This window comes from Diabrotica virgifera, chromosome 3 (genome assembly GCF_917563875.1).
Source record: "Diabrotica virgifera virgifera chromosome 3, PGI_DIABVI_V3a".
Lineage (NCBI taxonomy): Eukaryota > Metazoa > Arthropoda > Insecta > Coleoptera > Chrysomelidae > Diabrotica > Diabrotica virgifera.
Genome location: NC_065445.1, coordinates 146,532,672 through 146,551,665, shown reverse-complemented (window position 1 = coordinate 146,551,665; position 18,994 = coordinate 146,532,672). Strand labels below are relative to the sequence as shown.

The window sequence follows — 18,994 nt, the reverse complement described above, 5'->3', positions numbered from 1 at the left end:
AAAGTAAGAACTGAAAGAGGATACCAAATGGGAGAAAAACAACTTAGGCCGCACCTACATTGGATCCGTATTTCTCCGATCCGACGTCGGTTTGAAAACAAAATCATGGTATTAAATGGCGGCACCTACATTGGATCCGTAGATCGCCCGATATCGGGCGATTGATAGGAGAAGCTACAGCAGAGAAGCAGTTCGACGTCGCGTTGGTCGATATCGGATAATCGGCTGGGAGAAAAACGGATCCAATGTAGGCGCCGCCATTTAATACCATGGGTTTATTTTTTAATCCGACGTCGGTTGACGTCGGATCGGATCGGAGAAATACGGTTCCAATGTAGCTTTGTCCAATGTTCCAACGCCTTCAAATAATCTGCTATGTACTAATATCTAAAAGTAAGATGATTTACAACGTACGCTGCCTTAACTTAATATAACCATCAGAAAATTTAACATAATAATTTCCCAAAAAACGACAAATGCATGGTTATAACAGTAAATCCACTAACGGCCGGTTTCACAAAGTAAAGTTAACTTGTGGTTAAGAGATAACCTCAAAATTACCCCAAAATATGCGTTTCAGTTTCATAATTGTTACCCTTCTGGGTATACCCATAAGGGTAACCCACTCCAACCTCTGGTTAAAAATTCTGTGAGTTAACCATACTTCGCCGTTGACCTGAAACTAAAACGCATATTTTGGGGTAACCTCTGGTTATCTCTTAACCACAAGTTAACTTTACTTTGTGAAACCGGCCGTAAGGGTCGATTTCTCATATCGAGTTCAACTCCAGTTTAACCTGAACTTCTAGTGAACGTCAGTTTAAATTCAAAATCGTCTTTCTCAATTCACGTTCAACCGATGCGCGATGGCAAGTAAACTACGTTTAGCTTGAACGCTGAAATTCGGGCGTTCAGATTATTTCAATGATTACGCATGCGTTGTCTTATTGCAGCTTGACATTAAACGCTGTTAACCTTTTATATTATACACTGCGCGTCATGAAAAAGAGGCCACCTAGAATTTTAGAAGAAGTTTTCAATAACTCTAAGTTTATACAATTTATTCTATTGTAACTAAACTCCCACAATACAGAAACACTTTGAGCGTCTTTTAGGGATCGCCAAACGGTGCCAACAGGTCAATTAAGGGTAATAAGTTTACAGAATTGATATCAGTTTTACAACTTCGGATAATGAACGTGTCGTTTGTAACTTATTTTTCTTGGAATATGGCTATTCTGTTTTTCAAAAAATTGTTCACTAGTGTACAGTTGTTCAAAGAGTGAGCTTGTGCAATTTTTAAATTTAAAATTATGGCTGAGAGATTTGCTAGATCTGTTCAAATTGTTACTTTGATTGATAATGGAATGAGTCAAAGAGAAGTAGCCAGACAGCTTCGAGTCAGTCGTTGTATGGTCCAAAAAACTTACCAACGATTCGTAGAGACTGGATCTCACGAACGACAACCAGAATCAGGCCCGAGAAAAATCACGACGGCCAGAGAAGACCGTTCTTTACAACGCATTACTTTGCAAAATCGGTTCTTTACAGCTAGATCAATACAAAACCGTTTTAAAAATGCTCAAGGGTGATCATTAAGCACTTCTACCGCGAGAAGAAAGTTGAGGGAATTTGGTCTAAGGGTACGCTGTCCAGCAACAGGACTTTTGTTAACATCAGCACATCGACAACGCCGACTACAGTTTGCTAGAGACCACGAGCATTGGACGATAGAAGATTGGAAAAATATTTTGTTTAGTGATGAGTCCGGAATGGTTCTTTATGGCTCAGATGGTCGCATCAAAACATACAGAAGACGTGTGGAACGATATGCTGCTTGTGTTCGACGAGCACGTGTTGCTTTTGGAGGAGGTTCAGTAATGTTTTGGGCAGACATTTCATTCGAAGGCCGTACTGATCTCGTATTTATTGATAGAAGAGCATTGAATGTTCACTGATACATTACCGAAATTCTAGACGAGCATGTAATGCCTTTTGCTGGGTTTGTGGGCGAAAACTTTATTTTAATGCTAGACAACGCGCGGCCACGCGTAGCCAGGATGGTAACGCAATATGTACCTGGAAACCGTCGGTGTGCCAAAAATGAATTGGCTGGCTCAAAGTCCAGATTTGAACCCGATTGAACATGTTTGGGATCAACTCAAATGAAGAGTAAGAAAGTGCTCCAATAAATCGTGAGCAGCTTCGGTTGGCGCTCATGGAAGAATGGGAAGTTTTTCCTCAAGACAACATCCAGAATTTGATCATTTCAATGCCAAGTCGAATGAGGAGTGTAATTTACAATACAGGTGGTAATACAGGGTATTAATAATCACGATTTAATTGTAATTTTTATAAAGAAAAGAGAAAAAATGTACAATGTTAATTATATTAATTGTCCAATAAAATCATCATTTTATGAGAAGTTTTTTTGTTATTAAAGAAATGATTGCATACTGCTTTAGAACATATTCGTAAACATTACACAAACATCTAATGACAATCAATTTCTTGTAGGATTCGTAAAAATTAAAAAATGCCAAAAACTGTAGGTGACCTCTTTTTAATGACGCGCAGTGTATTAAGCATAACGATTAACGATAACATTATTTTTGTTTTTATTATATTTATTTATAATTATTAAAATGACTGTTTAACTTTAAATACTTAAATTTAACTTTATTCAGAAACAGCATATAAAAAGGCGACAGTTTTTTACCTTTTGACATCTATTGACATTTCTCGTAAGCTGTAGAACGTGAACTGACCATGAGAATTGCATTTTAAAACAAGACCGAAGTTCAAGGATGAACCTCAGTCAATTGAACCATAGATTAACGCAGGTATGAGAAATCGACCCTAAGATGGAAATTAGAGCTGGAGGGTCAGATAATAGAATAAGTGAAGGAGTTTAAATCTCTAGGCATCATATTCTCTTGCTTCAGAAAGCTAGAAGCAGAAGTGGAGGATCAAATGAATAGAGCAAACAGAGTCGCAGGTTGCCTAGACAATATGGAGAAATAAAAATATCGGAAAAGTATTGAAAGGCAAAATTTACAAAACAGTCATCAGACCAATTCAAATTCAAATTAACAATTTCAACAAAAACGTTTACGACGATGAAGTCTTTGTCGTAATGATGAAGAAGTCTTTAATTGTTTGAAGTGTTCAAAGAAAATTTGAAGTAAACCAATCCACGAAGATAAATCATTAGGCGCCACATTTTCAACTTCGAGAAGTCGATTCAGAGAATTACTTTTGGTGCACGCTAAACCAAATTGATGATCATTTATTTCTAGATTTGGAGGTAACTCGTTTGGAGGGAAAAGTGCTTTTAAAGATGGATCAAATTAATATAAGCATAAATATATTTTCATATATAGGCCTTCACGACTGGTGTTTTGATACATGATACATTATTTGCCTGAATTACAGTAGGGGTGGGAAAAACCTACCGGTTATAACATTTGTTGAGACGGCCAAGCAATCCACAGCTCGTGCATCGCTTCAATTAGGTACCTATATCTCGCCGCGATATGCAAGTTTATTTCGCATTAAAAAAAAATTAAATGATCTCTGTTATCTTTAATGTTTGATACATGCGCAAATGACAACTCTGGCCGTAGACTCGAATTTTGCAAGTGGTAAACTGCTTGCGCAGAAGACGACTTATAACGTATAATTGACAAATAGTTAGTGATATATTTACCAAAACAAGTTTTTATTTATACGGGTTTAAACGGGTTACAGGAAATGTATTTATTTTTTTATACATAGAACATGCTACAAAAATTTTAATTGATGTGCACATAAACAAAACAGGAAAATTATGTTAAGTGCAAATAAACAAAAAAAGCAGCTTGTTGCAACACAATGAAAGCTATGAGATTTACTAAGTAGTGCGAATATTACTACGTGTATTCTTAAGCTAAAAGTAAGTTTGGCTGTTTTTTGAAAATATGAATGCTAAAAGAGTTAAATTTCAAAATTTGGGTCTATGGTTCTTACAATAATTATTATTTTCTCTTTTATGCCATATTTCTATAATCTCTTATTTTGTAAGTATATTCAATGTAGGTACAGCTATTTTCTTTATGTATCCAATTTGATTTCTTTTACATGTGTGGATCAAAAATTAACCTGATGACCTTTGTTAACAACGCTTTATTCTTCTAACTACATTTACTCATCGTCTATAGACCGCTTTTGCAGAGATAGAGCTACGTATTTCTTATGGACGATAGAAGCGCGCCGATGCCACGCCGTCTGATTAGAATGAATCGTATATCGACAGTCTAGTAGCAACACGTGCCTGAGAAATTTGGCAACACTGATCTGCATAAGCCCAACGTTCCATTCTTAACGTGAAATAAAGGTTCTGTATCATTTCCATAAAAAAGAAAGATGGCTTATTTTCAATCATTTGTGCACATGACGCAACGGAATTGACGCAAATGCAGATATCTCGAAGATACCCAATTTGGTTTTAGAAATGCTATGGGAACCAGGAAGGCACCTTTTGCACTTAACATCCTATTACAAAAATGTCGTGCCCAAAGAAAAGATGTATTTGCATGTTTTGTGGACTTCGAAAAGGCATTCGATAAAGTACAGCATGTAAAATTAATGCAAATACTGAAAAAGATCGGAATAGATGACAAGGATATTCGTGTCATTAAAATTTTGTACTGGAATCAAATTGCTATCGTAAAAATTGGAGATAACTACACCGATGAAATCTCCATACAACAAAGAGTCAGACAATGGTGCATTTTGTCGCCAACATTGTTCAATTTTTACTCGGACCAGTTATTTAAAAAGGCACTTGAGAGACAGCCATATGGAATAAAAATCAATGGGGAACTACTTAATGTGATTAGATATGCAGACGATACAGTAATTCTGTCAGATAATATTGAAGGTCTCCAAATTTTCCTTGATCGTATTCACGAGGTAGGAGAGGAAATGGGCATTAAAATAAACTCAAACAAAATCAAGTGTCTATTCGTGACTCACATCTCGATGCAAAGCTTCAATTAAACGGAGTCCAAGTTGAGAAAGTTCACAAAATGGAATATTTGGGAACTGTGATAACGGACCAACTAGATCCAGACATAGAAATAAAACGTAGAATAGCAATGACTAAAACTACTTTTATGACAGAATAGTTATAAAGACAAAGAATGGTTAAGTGCTATGTTTGGTCCGTACTTTTGTATAGTGCAGAAGTGTGGACGCTAAAAGTATCGATCATGAACAAAACTGAAGCATTGGAAATGTGGATCCATAGACGGATGCTGAAGATACCTTGGACAGCAAGGAAAACTAATGAAGAAGTACTAAGGAGGGTCAACAAAGATAGAGAACTGCTAAAGACTGTTAAACATCGAAAAATGTCTTATCTGAGACATATAGTGAGGGGAAGTCGATATAAAATATTACAACTGATCCTTAAAGGCCAAATAGAGGGCCGTAGATGTGTAGGAAGAAAACAAGTTTCTTGGTTAAAAAACATTCGAGAATGGACTCAGATACCAAATGCAGGACAATTATTCCATATTGCAGAGGATCGAGAAGCCTTCGCAATGGTGATCGCCAACGTCGGATAATTCTGATATGGCACGTGAAGAAGAAGAGTGCACATGAACTGCTCCACTTAATTATAGCTGTCAAAGTCAAATGCATTTTCGCCAGTTTTTCAGCTGTAAGCAGTCGCTACATCATGCAGGAGCAACATTTTCCGACATCTCCGTCTTTTAGACCAAGAGGAATTTCTAAACCTGCTCCAAAACATTATACTAGTAAGCAACATACGACCTTATATATACGAGTTTCTTATTTTTTTTTCTTCCTTTGCTTCATTACTTTTTTGCTCTCCGGTGAAATAAAATATAACGTAACGTGTCAGAAGTATCCACTGAAATGATCAAATTTGATAATATACTACGTTCATTCCCAAAATAAGCTGGAGGTCACAGTGATCGGTGGGTGTGTCGTGTCGTGATAGCTAGACATTGGTGACGACACACCCAGCAATCACTGTGACCTCGAGCTTACCTTGGGAATGAACGTAGTATAGTATGTGGAAGGAAGCTATATTCACGGAATACCGATGCTTCTTTTCTTCACAACATAAGAACAACTTACTGCCACGATTGTACAATAGATAATGTTATGGCAATTATAATTCGGACCTTTCTTGGCAGTGTTCTGTCAAGTGTTTCTGTGGTCGGAAAGTAGTTCTGATGCTTTTTTCTCTTCTTCTTCTTCTTCTACATGTGCTTCATCCTTTGAGGGCATTGGCGATCATTATGGCCCATTTTACTTTGTCCGCAGCGGTTCTGAAGAGGTCTGTTATTGTTTTTATATTCCAGTGCTTTAAATTTTTCAACCAAGTAGTGCGTTGTCTCTCTGGTCCTCTTTTTCCTTTTGCTTTCCCTTATATAACTAATCGCATCAACTTATATTTTTCACTTCTTAGTATGTGTCCAAAGTAGCTCATTTTTCTTTTCTTCATAGTGATGAGTATTTCTTTTTCATCTTTCTAATATTTCCGCTTCCACTTTCCCTTCTATAACCAATGGAATTAACTCATATTTTTCAATTTCATTAGTAGGTATGTGACAAAAGTACCAAGTAACCATATTTCTTTCCTTCATAGTGTTGAGTATTTCTTTTTCTTTTTTCATCTTTCCTAATGTTACCGTGTTTGCTACGTGTTGTGTCCACGATATTTTCCACATTCTTCGATAACACCACACCTCAAAGCTGACAAGTATTTTTCAGTTGCGTTCGTAATTGTCCACGCTTTAACTCCATATAAAAGGGCAGAGAATACGTAGCATCTCAATACTCCAGTTCTAATTTCTGTTCCCAGTTTTCCATTGCATAACACTGTTTTCATCTGGCGCTTCTGGCTAACTCAATGCGTCGTTTTATATCGAGGCTGAGGTCCCATTGTTCATCTAGCTCTCATCCCAAATAGTTGTAACTCGGTACTTTCTTTTTCCTTTAAGTTGGATTATTTCGTCTTCAATCTTGCTCTTACTGACAATCATGATCTGCTTTTTTGTGTGTACAGAGCCGTTCCACGCCTCTCGCAGTACTGCGTAGTGCGATTAACCAACATGTTTTATGTGTTATTTACATTTTGATGAGTAATCTTTTGGATTTTAAACTTGCGAGTTCTAGAACGGTTCCTCGAAGAAGATGGGATAGTTCTTCTTTTGAGGTTGTTAAATTGAGAAATAACCTACTCATTTCACCTTTCTATCATTTCTTAAGTGGCTGTCTGCTGGTGTTTTCATGGCAAGTTTATCTTTTATAATTTATTTCGCAGTTTCTGCTAAGACTTAGATTTACTCTTGTTTCTCTACTCATATTTGCCTTACACTTACTTTTTAACGCTACAGAAGCAACGCATGGATCTTAATACTTAGTCAACTAAAATATTTAACTAAAAATGTCAATATGCTTATGGTAAAGAACATTTTAATTCAAAATATAAGTAACCAATTTTTTTAAAATAAACATACAAATCCCATTCCTAAAATTCGAAACCCAATTTGCAATTAGTACAAAAAGTGCAAATAATTTCGAACAGAGTCAAAGCGAAAAATTCGAATAATTTCATTTAAAAAAAATTAATGCTACGTACCATGGATGTGGGCTGAAGTGCAGCGTGGAAAGCAAAAAGCAATTTTTAATAATAAGCTAATCTCTACAAATCTTATCATATTTTGTATTGATGATGCCGTTTGATTGAAAACAATGCATTAAAGAAATCAGTACTGAATAAATGAATCTGGTTTAACTGAAAAGTTTCGACAGTTTTGTTTGACGAGTCAGTCTGTTCAAACAAAAATGACGAAAAATTGCACACACACTTTGGAGTTTTGTTTAGAATCTGAACGAATTTATTTGTGAACACTAGTGGCGGCGTTCCTGGGTATTGTCATATCACTTCTAGGGCCGCTATGTAATTTCCTTGTGTATCCTGCTCTTAATAAATCAATATTTTTCTTGACCGTTTCTTTTGTTGCATTAGCAACCACTTCTTTTAACTTTGCCAATAGACTTTGATATCCTTTGTTTTTCTAAGTCGATCACTGTACTATCGACTTTTATTCTTCCATACACACGGAAAACTACGATACAGTTCTTTGAATTCTAATAAAAACGTTCTATATTGATCTGGCGAAGATCCGTCATATTGAAACAGAAGCAACATATTGCTTTTCGCTTAAATTAAATGTCAAACAGCCACACACCTGCCTCTTAGCAGTTTGAACATTTACACGAAAAGCAATGTTTATTTGTCAAATAACATTTTTTTTTTTCTCTTTTCTGATAGCAGTAAAATGTATTTTGAGTTAAATAACGATGGTGAAAGTTCTCAACCTCCTATGTCAAGTTTTGGATATTGTGTTATGTTACCCTTAAATTAAAGAGAAATATGTATTTTTACTGTTTACAAGCTCCTATGTCGTTATTTCATATAGGAGCATCTATAAGCCAATTAATGAAATAACGATATAGGAGCTTGTAAACAGTAAAAATACATATTTTCTTTAATTTAGGATAACAAAACAAAATAGCAAAAAATTTACATGAGGTTGGGAACTTTCACCATCGAAATATTACATATATGCTTTTTTTTGCGGCAATTAATTTAATTCAAAAATTATTTTTTTGGCCACCCCGTATAAATAATGATGTTAATGTTTATATTACTGAATAGAGAATTAACTCACCTTTCAAATGAGCTACCACACGACCCCTATTCCCATTTAAAAAAATCATAGATGACGTCATCACGCCCAAATCGATGACGTCAAAAAATCATAATTTAAAAATAAAAATCGACCTGTCAGAGCTTTAGTTCTGAAAATAATTAAGTCATGAGATAATAGACCGTTTCCACACTTTACGAATGCACTGTACATTATAATTCAATGTAATTCACTTTTGATTTAGGATTTATAGCACTAATTTTACTTTTTACTGTCAACTGTCACTATAAATTGATAAACTTTGAATGATTTATATTAGATAAATATTTTAGGGTTTTCATTATCGCTATTAATTCAGCTGTGTATATACTCATGATATAATTTAGTTTAAACATTTTACTGTATTTATTACTGCTATCCCAATAGGCACACCCCACACCTTCAATATTTTTGGATTGGATGGATCTGTATATAGCATACAACAATCTTTGAACATTTGTGAACTGTCGGAGATAAACATTAATTTTTTTAAAGATAGAGGCAAATTGCTATAGTTCCTTAAAAAGTATACCTGAACTTGTTCCATAGCATTAAAGTCAATATTATAATTTGGGTTTATATCAGATTTATAAAGTTGTTTATCATATATTGTCATTTTTGAATATAAATCTGCTATATTTAGACTTTTCTTTTTTATCCAGTATTTTTCTGTGAAGTCTGCTAAAAACAGTTGATGTATTTTGGAAATTAAACTTGCCTTTTTTTCATACAATCTAACTAAAAGGCTGATGCCAAGTTTATTTCGTCTTATATCCATTGTCATTTCACAGCATTCAACTTGTAGATTATTTATCGGTGTAATTCTTAGGGCTCCTATACACAATCTAAGACATTTATTAATGATATTGTCTATTTTATTTAAAGGCACTGTGATGCATCACTGTATAATATTGATCCGCAGTCGAATATAGCTCTTATATTATTTTTAAATAACAACAAAGAAATATTTGGATCTGCTCCCCAACGTAAGTGTGATACGAATCGAAGGTTTATTCCTCTATCTGTTTTTTTAAATATATGGTCTATATATTCTTTCCAGAGAAGCTGTCTATCCAGAGTAATACCCAAATATTTAACATAACTTTCTACTGGATAGGAGATATTGTTTATTAAGATGTGATTAGGTATTTCTTTTCGTTTTCTTGTAAAAATACATAATTTTTACATAATACATATTTTAATATGTTTGTCTCCTTCTTCAATGGATTTGACTGCGTTTTCTATTTTAATGTTTTCTTGATAAATAACAATAGGTTTGTTCCAACACGACTGAGAACCGTCATGTAACGATTACGTTACTATATAATTAACGTTCCATGGATTCCATGGGAACGAAATAATACGTTCTATGGTACTGCACAGGACGGTGATCGTTACATGGACAAACCTTATATCATCTGCAAAAGCTACAAGGGTGAGTAAACATTGAAATCATGTTGTAGTTTCCTGTTTTGTGAACATTTTGTTTTTTTTTAAGTCCCCTAATATCTTTAAAAACAAAGAAAACAGACAGTTGTATTATTTAACACGTGTTTTAACTGAAAAAATACTAAATTAACAATAAAAAATAACAGTTAATAAAACTTTAAAACAGAAAGACACGTCTAAATTAATATCGCGTGTTTCCCCCTCTACTTCTAGTAACAGTTCTGATCGACGCTTCAAGGCGGAAATACACCATTCAATTCGGTTGAACAATGTGGATGATTCAATTACATTGTTCAATCAAAGTTAATAGCACACATGTACACGCTTCAATTATTTTTCATTCAATTCGGTTGAACAATGTGGATGATTCAATTCGTGATTTTTATACAGGGTGTTTCATTGGGAAACGGAAATACTTGAATGGTGAATAGAGGTCACTGAGGCGGTTCTAGATATACCACATTTATTGCCTTATCGATTTTTATAACCGAGTTACAGGGTGTTTTATCGATTTTGCCCATTTCTTTCTGGACCCATAACTTTAGAACCAGCCTGTATATTTTTTTAATATTTGGTACACATATGTCCCATTTAAAACACAAACCATCCAACTAATAGTCAAAAGAAAAATCCAGGTCCGGACTAAAAAAAATTATAAATGCTTTGTGACCTTGAAATAACACCCTGTATATTGAACTTTTTAAAATCCGTTTACTACATATTTGAAAAGAGCACAAAAAACTAAGTTTAACGGTTTGCTTAAATTTTTCGGCCAGACAATTTAATGACTTTAATTTTGAAATTATAATGAAGTTTTTAAGAACTTAGATTAAAAAGCAGGTATTATTAACTTTTAATAATAAATTATTAAAGTTAATGAACAAATATTCATTTTACAAATAATCAATACTTTTTTACTACATTAGAACGACCCATTTACTAATCACAAGAAAAATCCAGGTCCGGATTAACCAATAAACATAAAGTAATTGTGACCTTGAAACAGTTGGTTTGCACATTTAAAAAGAGCACAAAAAACTGAGTTTACAGTTTCGCTTAAATTTTTTTGCACAGAAAATTTAATAATTTTAATTTTGAAATTAAATCTATTGAAATTTTTTATAACTCTGAGATTAAAAATCAGGTATTAGTGACGTTTAATAATAAGTTAATGACCAAATACTCATTTTAAACGTAATCAGTAATCATTTACTAGATTGTAACGACCCATTTACTAATCACAAGAGAAATCCAAGTCCGGATTAACAAAAAAATATAATGTAACACTCACCCTGTATACAACTGTTTACACCCAGTTTGAAAAAACACCCTGTATATTATAATTTTCAAAATCCGTTTAAACATTTGAAAAGAGCACCAAAAACTATATAATGGCTCGCTTTAATTTTTTGCTCAGACCATTTTATGAAATTACTTTTGAAATTATCGAAATTTTTGTTAAGTTCTCAAAAATTTCGGTATAATTTCAAAATTAAAGTCATTAAATTGTCTGCACAAAATATGGAACGAACCATTAAACTTAGTTTTTTGTGTTCTTTTCAAATGTTCAAACGGATTTTGAAAATTTCAATACACAGGGTGTTTTTTCAAGGTCACTATTACTTTATATTTTTTTTTGTTAATCCAGACCTTGATTTTTGTTGTGATTAGTAAATGGATCATTCTAGTGTAGTAAATAAATACTGATTATTTTTGGAATGAGTATTTGTTCATTAACTTTAATAATTTATTATTAAAAGTTAATAATACCTGCCTTTTAATCTAAGAGTTCTTAAAAGCTTAAATATGATTTCAAAATTAAAGTCATTAAATTGTCTGGCCGAAAAATTTAAGCGAACCATTAAGCTTAGTCTTTTGTGCTCTTTTCAAATATGCAAACGGATTTTAAAAAAATCAATGTGCAGGGTGTTGTTTCAAGGTCACAAAGAATTTATAATTTTTTTGTTAGTCCAGACCTGGATTTTTCTTGTGATTAGTAGTTGGATGGATTGTGTTGTTAATGATACATAATATGTGTACCAAATATCAAAAAAATATACGGGGGTAAAGTTGTGGGTCCAGAAAGAAATGGGTAAAATCGATGAAACACCCTGTAACTCGGTTATCAAAATCGGTGAGGCAATAAGTGTGGTATATCTAGAACCGCCTCAGTGACCTCTATTCACCATTCAAGTATTTCCGTTTCACAATGAAACACCCTGTATAAGTCGAGAAATATCGCAGTCTTTTCGTCTTACCATCTATGCACCATTATTAAATGAAATTATTACGTATTTTTTTAAATAAAATGCGAAACTCACGCAGCACTAGCCAAAATGAAATAAACGGTTGAATCGAACGTAATCAACAAAACTTATATAGACGCCTCAATGTGGATGAATCATCCCAGTTGTTCAACGGAGTTGAACGAAATTGTCTCAACTTTTTTCAACGTTCAATTTTGTTGAACGCTTTTATTGAATTGCAAAATACATGGTCCATTTTGGTTGAATCATCCACATTGTTCAATCGAATTGAATGGTGTATTTTCCCTTTAAGAGTTATTCGTCGACCAGGTGAGAGGTATGCACAGTGTAACATAAGAGTGATGAGATTGTTTAATGGAGGCTCTGTGATGTTTTGGAGTCGAATTTCGCTCACAGCAAGAACGGATTTGGTGTCTTTACGTGTAGGCTTTTTAATTAATGAAATATACATTACAGAAATTTTGTTTCTTTGAACACATTGTTTCTTTCGCATCTTATATAGGAATAATTTAATCTTAATGCATGATAACTTAATGCTCATGTAAAGGGTGTCGTTATTAGATATTTAAGTGAGGTAAATATTCAGCAATTGAATTGGCCCTCTAACAGTCCCGACATGAATCCTATTGAAACTTTATGGGATATTGTCGGTAGACAATTAAGACTTCGTTAGGCCCTTCCTGCTTACCTGCAAGATATAGAAACTATGATTATTGATATCTGAAACTCCATGGACCAAAATCAAATAGCCCGCTTAATATTTAGCATGTCTAGGCCATGGTACAAGTACCATGTGTCTAGGCGACGATGTGAAGCTGTTATTAGAAGTAGAGGTGGAAACACGCAATACTAGCTTACGTTAAGTTTCATCCGGTTCTTCTTAAGTTTTATTAACTTTTGTTATTTTTTATTGTTAATTTAGTATTGTTTCACAAAAAGGTGACATGATTGGTGGCTAAAACATAAGAAAAACGTTTCCTTTCTTCCATTCGGCAAGCCCAAAAGAGAAGTTTGAGCCAACCTTTGCCCAACAGTGTGAATACCAAAGAAAAAATCTAAAATAATAAAAAAAATAGGGAAATCCGTTAATCCGTTCACGAGAACAGGACAAGCGATAACGGGCCGGCAAGGAATGCACTACAGGCGGGCACCCCTGTTTAAGGGGACACCAAAATTAGCTTTTTTCTGCTGATGTTATACAAAATAAACTATCGAAATGAGCATTATTTTTGGTGGTGCAAAATTTTTGCGGGTTAAGTTAAGTACAATGTAAGAAACCCACCATTAACAACAGCGATTTTTTTATAACCACTTGATAACCATATCTTTTCTTTGTTTTTTTGGTGCACAAAATTCGATCGATTTTATTTATTTCTCATTTATTGTGACTTAAATCTGATAATTTGTTATAGGACATATTTCCTCTGTCCAAAAATAAGGTATACGGTATACATTTGGATTTTACCCATCGAAAAATACAATGTTAAGAAATTTAGTGACTTATTTTTATAATAATTACAAATTGTTCAATAATTTTAAGTTATACAAAAATGATAAGGCATGGGAAATTTTTTAAGAATGATATGGATATTTGAATGGCTTGTGTGGACATGATAATGTTGACGGTGATCGTCCCTCGTAATGGAGCTTTGTCTTGGAGATCCAATTACTTTGTCCATTACTGGGTATATATATAGCAATATACGAGAAATAGGACCAACTTGATATTTAACATTTCATTACAGCAATGTCAAGACTTGTTCGGCCTGTTATAATGGCCCACTTGTTGAGCTGACACATCTGAATAAAATTTATAGTCTAGTTAGTGACGGTAATTTATCATTCTGAAGGTCAAAGTTGATGCAATAAGTAAAATATCGTCTGAGCTGACAGGGGATTTGCGAATCGAGGATCAAAACTATTGTCGACATTTGCTGATGATCTAGATGTAGTCACCCATTCTACAAGAGATGTGAGAGAGGTGTTTTCACAACTCGATGAGAAAACAGGTAATCTGGGTCTAATAAATGAAAAGAAGACGAAACACATGCTAGTAACCAAAAATCTAAGACCAGAGTTAGGCAGAACATAACTATTAATAAGGTAGTAAAAGAGTTTGAATATCTGTGGACGGTAATCAGAGATGACAACCACATAGAAAAAGAGCTATAGACAAGGATAGCTGCGGGGAATAGATCATTATACTCCCTATCATCATTACTAAAATCTAAGCTGCTAAAAAGAAAATATAAATTAAGACTGCACATGTCAATTATTCGCTCAGTTGTTACATATGGAAGTGAAACACGGACTATGCAGCAGCAGGAAAAAATAAGCTGCTGGCATTTGAAAGGAAAGTTCTCAGAATGATAATATTTGGCTCTCAAGAAGAATTGACAGAAGAGTGAAGAAGGCGCCGCAATGCTGAATTGGTGGCTTTGTATGGTACTGAAAACATCGTCAGACATTATCAAAGCTAACCTGATAGATGGGCAGGTCATGTCGTAAGATCAGAGGAAGACAGAGTGTTAAAGACAGTGTTTTTGAGAGACCAGATGGTAGAAGATCAATAGGCCGTCCCAGAAAAAGATGGAAGGTTGATGTTGAAGTCGATTTATCTAGGATAGGGGTACAACAATGGGATATGGAATCGCAAGCTCGTAGAAGATGGAGAGCTATAGTGGATGTGGCGAATATTCATCCCAAGTTGTAAAGCCAAGTCAAGCCAAGCCATGCAGAATCGTGAATATACTCCTTTCTGATGATATCGGCACTTGTGTCTGAAATACTTTGGTAGATATTTTTATAATTACCACAACAGCTCCCATATTCGGAAGACGTGCTTTATTTGTGTCTTACGATAGCGTTTATATCAGTAAATCGCTTTGTAATAGTTGTTTTTGATGAAGCAGAGTCCAAATATCCCAGAACAATTGCTCTACTTAATCGATAATTTTTTTTAGTAGTAATAAATATTTTATTAACACAAATTTGTTTTGGAAATTACAAAGTAACACCATTAACACCACTATATGGTCCGGTTTCACCAACAACAAATAAATCAATGAATAGTTATTCGTCGAATAAAATTTATTAGACATTTATATTTATATTTTCAATTAATTTATTAGACGTTTCAATATAACTTTGATTATTTCATTCATAGGAGATTCTGACCAATAGAAAGCTACAGAAAACAAAATTAAACTGATAATTTTTGATAATATCCCGTCGTCAAGTATATTACGTCAGATGCCCTTCGTTGCTACGAAAAAAATACATTCAGTGACATTAATGACAATTAATGTTTTAAAAGTTATAAAAGTGATGACTTTCAACCGTCAAATATTTATAACAACTGTGTGTTTAATTGTACTAATTTGTACTTACATAAATAAATTACAATAAAATGTTGGTTTTGAACAGTTTTATTCATGAAATAATCGCGGCAAATTGCACTCGATCTCTAAAATTATTATCGAATTGTTGCCCTCGTGATACTTTTGACATAATTTCACTCCCCTTCGGGTCGTGAAATTAAAACTGTCAAAGTGTCACTCGGGAAAAATTCGATAATTTTAGAGCTCCTGTGCAATTACTACTGATAATTTACTTTAACGTTAATTATATTTAACTTGCGAATTTACTTTCTTATAATGAACTGAATAAAAATGGTATACATTTTTATTTTATAGTCGTATTACTCCGTAGAGTAACTAGGTGCATTTTTCCGTTGGAACTTTACCAGCTGCAGACGGGGGATGTGAATTGCATAGTGTAGAATTCCTTCCCTCTCGTCTTCACTGCAGCATCCATTTGACTTGCAAATTGTAGAAGTCTTGGAGGTGTCACCAGGAAAGTGTACCAATAAGTTTTCAATTTAAAAATCTTTTAGTAATATTTTTAATATTTTCAATATTAATAATTTACTATTAGGATTGAAAACTACTTCGTCTTTCAATGCCAGATGGCGCTAGCCACCTACTATCATCACTTCAGTTGCAATGGGTGGGAAAACCTCTCGATGCAAATCAGTTAAAATATGGAAAACAGTGCCTACGTTCCTTCCTATGAAGGCTCCAATAAGAGTCGAAAATCGCGGTTCAAGGGACTGGACTGCACTCCGTATTCTAATTGAAAAGTAAGATTGTTTTGCCTCCGCATTGCAACTGAATAAAAATGGTATACATTTTTATTTTACTTTCTTATATTTACAGCGAGATTAGCTTACGAACTTATTCGAATAGTAAGTAATTATTTGATAAATAAATAAGTCTTATTTGACGTTAATAAAATGGAAAAATGTAGTTTATTGGTCGAATAACTTTATTCATCGAATAAACTACTATTTATCGTTGGTGAAACCGGCCATATGTCATGTAAAATAATGGTAAAAAGATAAAAACATATTGATGGAAGTGATAGATTGCATGAATGATGGATTAGAAATAAAACAATACTAGATGGGCATTAGGAACGAAACAATTGTTTGAAAATCTTCCTACCCACTGGCAAGAATTAGGTTAAATCAAATAAATTCGTTATCTATCATTTTTCTCATAGGTACGTACAAAATATGATAAGACTCAATGGCTACTCATTGAACCCCTAAATCCAGTTTGGCTGATCGTATGAGTTTTCGTATCAAATAACATAACATTTAAACACTCTCGACAATTACTAAAAAGTTCAGTTAAAATGCAAACAAAAAATATCTAACGCTTGAATCAGCTGCTCTTCAAAATTCTTGTATAACGCTCATAAAAGACACTAGTTCTAAAAGATAAGCATATACAGGAACAAATAAGGACTCTTAAGAAACATATTTCATTTAAAATGTTAAATTAATTAAGGAAGTTAAATGTTTATATTTTCAATAGTTATTTTTTTTTAAGAACTGGTTGATGAACTTTCGTCATGCAGATTTTGAGAAAACCCAATTTAAGCAGCATTGGTTAAATAAATTGTGTTGTGCAGAATGGGAAGAGACAGAGAACTTTTGACCACTATTAAAACAGCATATTTGGGGCACATGCTTAGAAATGATAAGTACGAGTTGTTACAGCCAAGTATGAAGGGTAAAATCGAAGAAAAAATGGGTCTTGGTAGACGACTGGCTGAAAAACATTCGCGACTGGACCGGGTTAGACAAACGCTTTTAAGAAAAGCAGAAGATAGAGATGAATTTGCAATGGTTATAGCCAACCTTCATTAGTGGAGTCGGCACTAGAAGAAAAAGAAGCAACCGCAGCAATGAAACAGCGGCTGGAACAAGTCCGTCTGGATAGCCGATAATGTTAAATAATACTCAACCTAATGAATATTAAGTTTTTGTCGATCGTCTCCGACCTGGGGAATCCGGTAACAAAAAGAAAAAAAAAAGTAATTCCGCGCACCTTGCCATAATTTGCTATACAAGCACTGATTTTCAACGCTAGGCTAACATACCTTTTTTGTTTAATACTGTCAATTCTGTCAACTAACTACACTGATAACAGAGTTCTAAAAATTTACAAAATCCACAAGGAAAAGAAAAAGTTTTCCTGTAGTTGGCTGTATACCATCAATCACAAAATTGGAAAGAAATCCTTTGTAAAAGGTATAAATTTTTTTTATTAAAAATCCCTTAAAAGGGCTACATCACAACAAAACGGTTTCGATTTTTATAAAAAATCATCATCAGTGTTCGATAAACTGGATGCTAGCTGAGCCACAAAAGAAAAATATCTGGGTAAAAACCCTTTACATAAAATATAGATGCCTTAAAAGTGCATACTTCAAGAAAAAGGCCTTTGATGGTCACATGGCAAACAGGATAATGCCCTAAGGTAAGGTATACAGGTTTCCCAACACGTGGGATCCAAATTGAGTTGTTCACATTTCAATGACTTAATGGCAACTGTGACCATCACAGGCCTTTTTCTTGAAGTATGCACTTTTAAGGCATCTATATTTTATGTAAAGGGTTTTTACCCAGATATTTTTCTTTTGTGGCTCAGCTAGCATCCAGTTTATCGAACACTGATGATGATTTTTTATAAAAATCGAAAACGTTTTGTTGTGATGTAGCCCTTTTAAGGGATTTTTAATAAAAAAATTTTATGCCTTTTACAAAGGATTTCTTTCCAATTCTAAAAATTTGTCCTCGCGGACCATAAGCATTGGATAAATTCCTGACTGAAATCAACAATAAAGAAGAATCAATCAAATTTACCAAGGAAAGAGAAAAAACAATTCACTTCTTTTTCTGTGTTGATCACTAAAGAAGTTATACGATATGCAACCAAAGTTTACACAAAGCCAACCCACACCAACAGGTATCACACTCGGATTCACACAGACAGATTCCCACTCAAATCACAATCTAAACATCAAAAAAGGAATCATTAAATCATTATATGATAGAGCCCAAAATATCTGCTCCAATGAAAAGGCATTTCAGGAAAAAAAAACCTGCCCTTGTCATTTGTAATTGTCATTTGTAACAAGGAATTCCATAAGATAGAA

At 33.9% G+C, this 18,994-nt stretch overlaps 1 protein-coding gene across 11 annotated transcripts in view; it reads right to left on the bottom strand.

Annotated features, from left to right (window-relative positions):
• LOC114334083 (protein son of sevenless) overlaps window positions 1–18,994 on the bottom strand; it is a 652,420-nt gene that overhangs the window by 599,911 nt on the left and 33,515 nt on the right. The window lies entirely within an intron of this gene.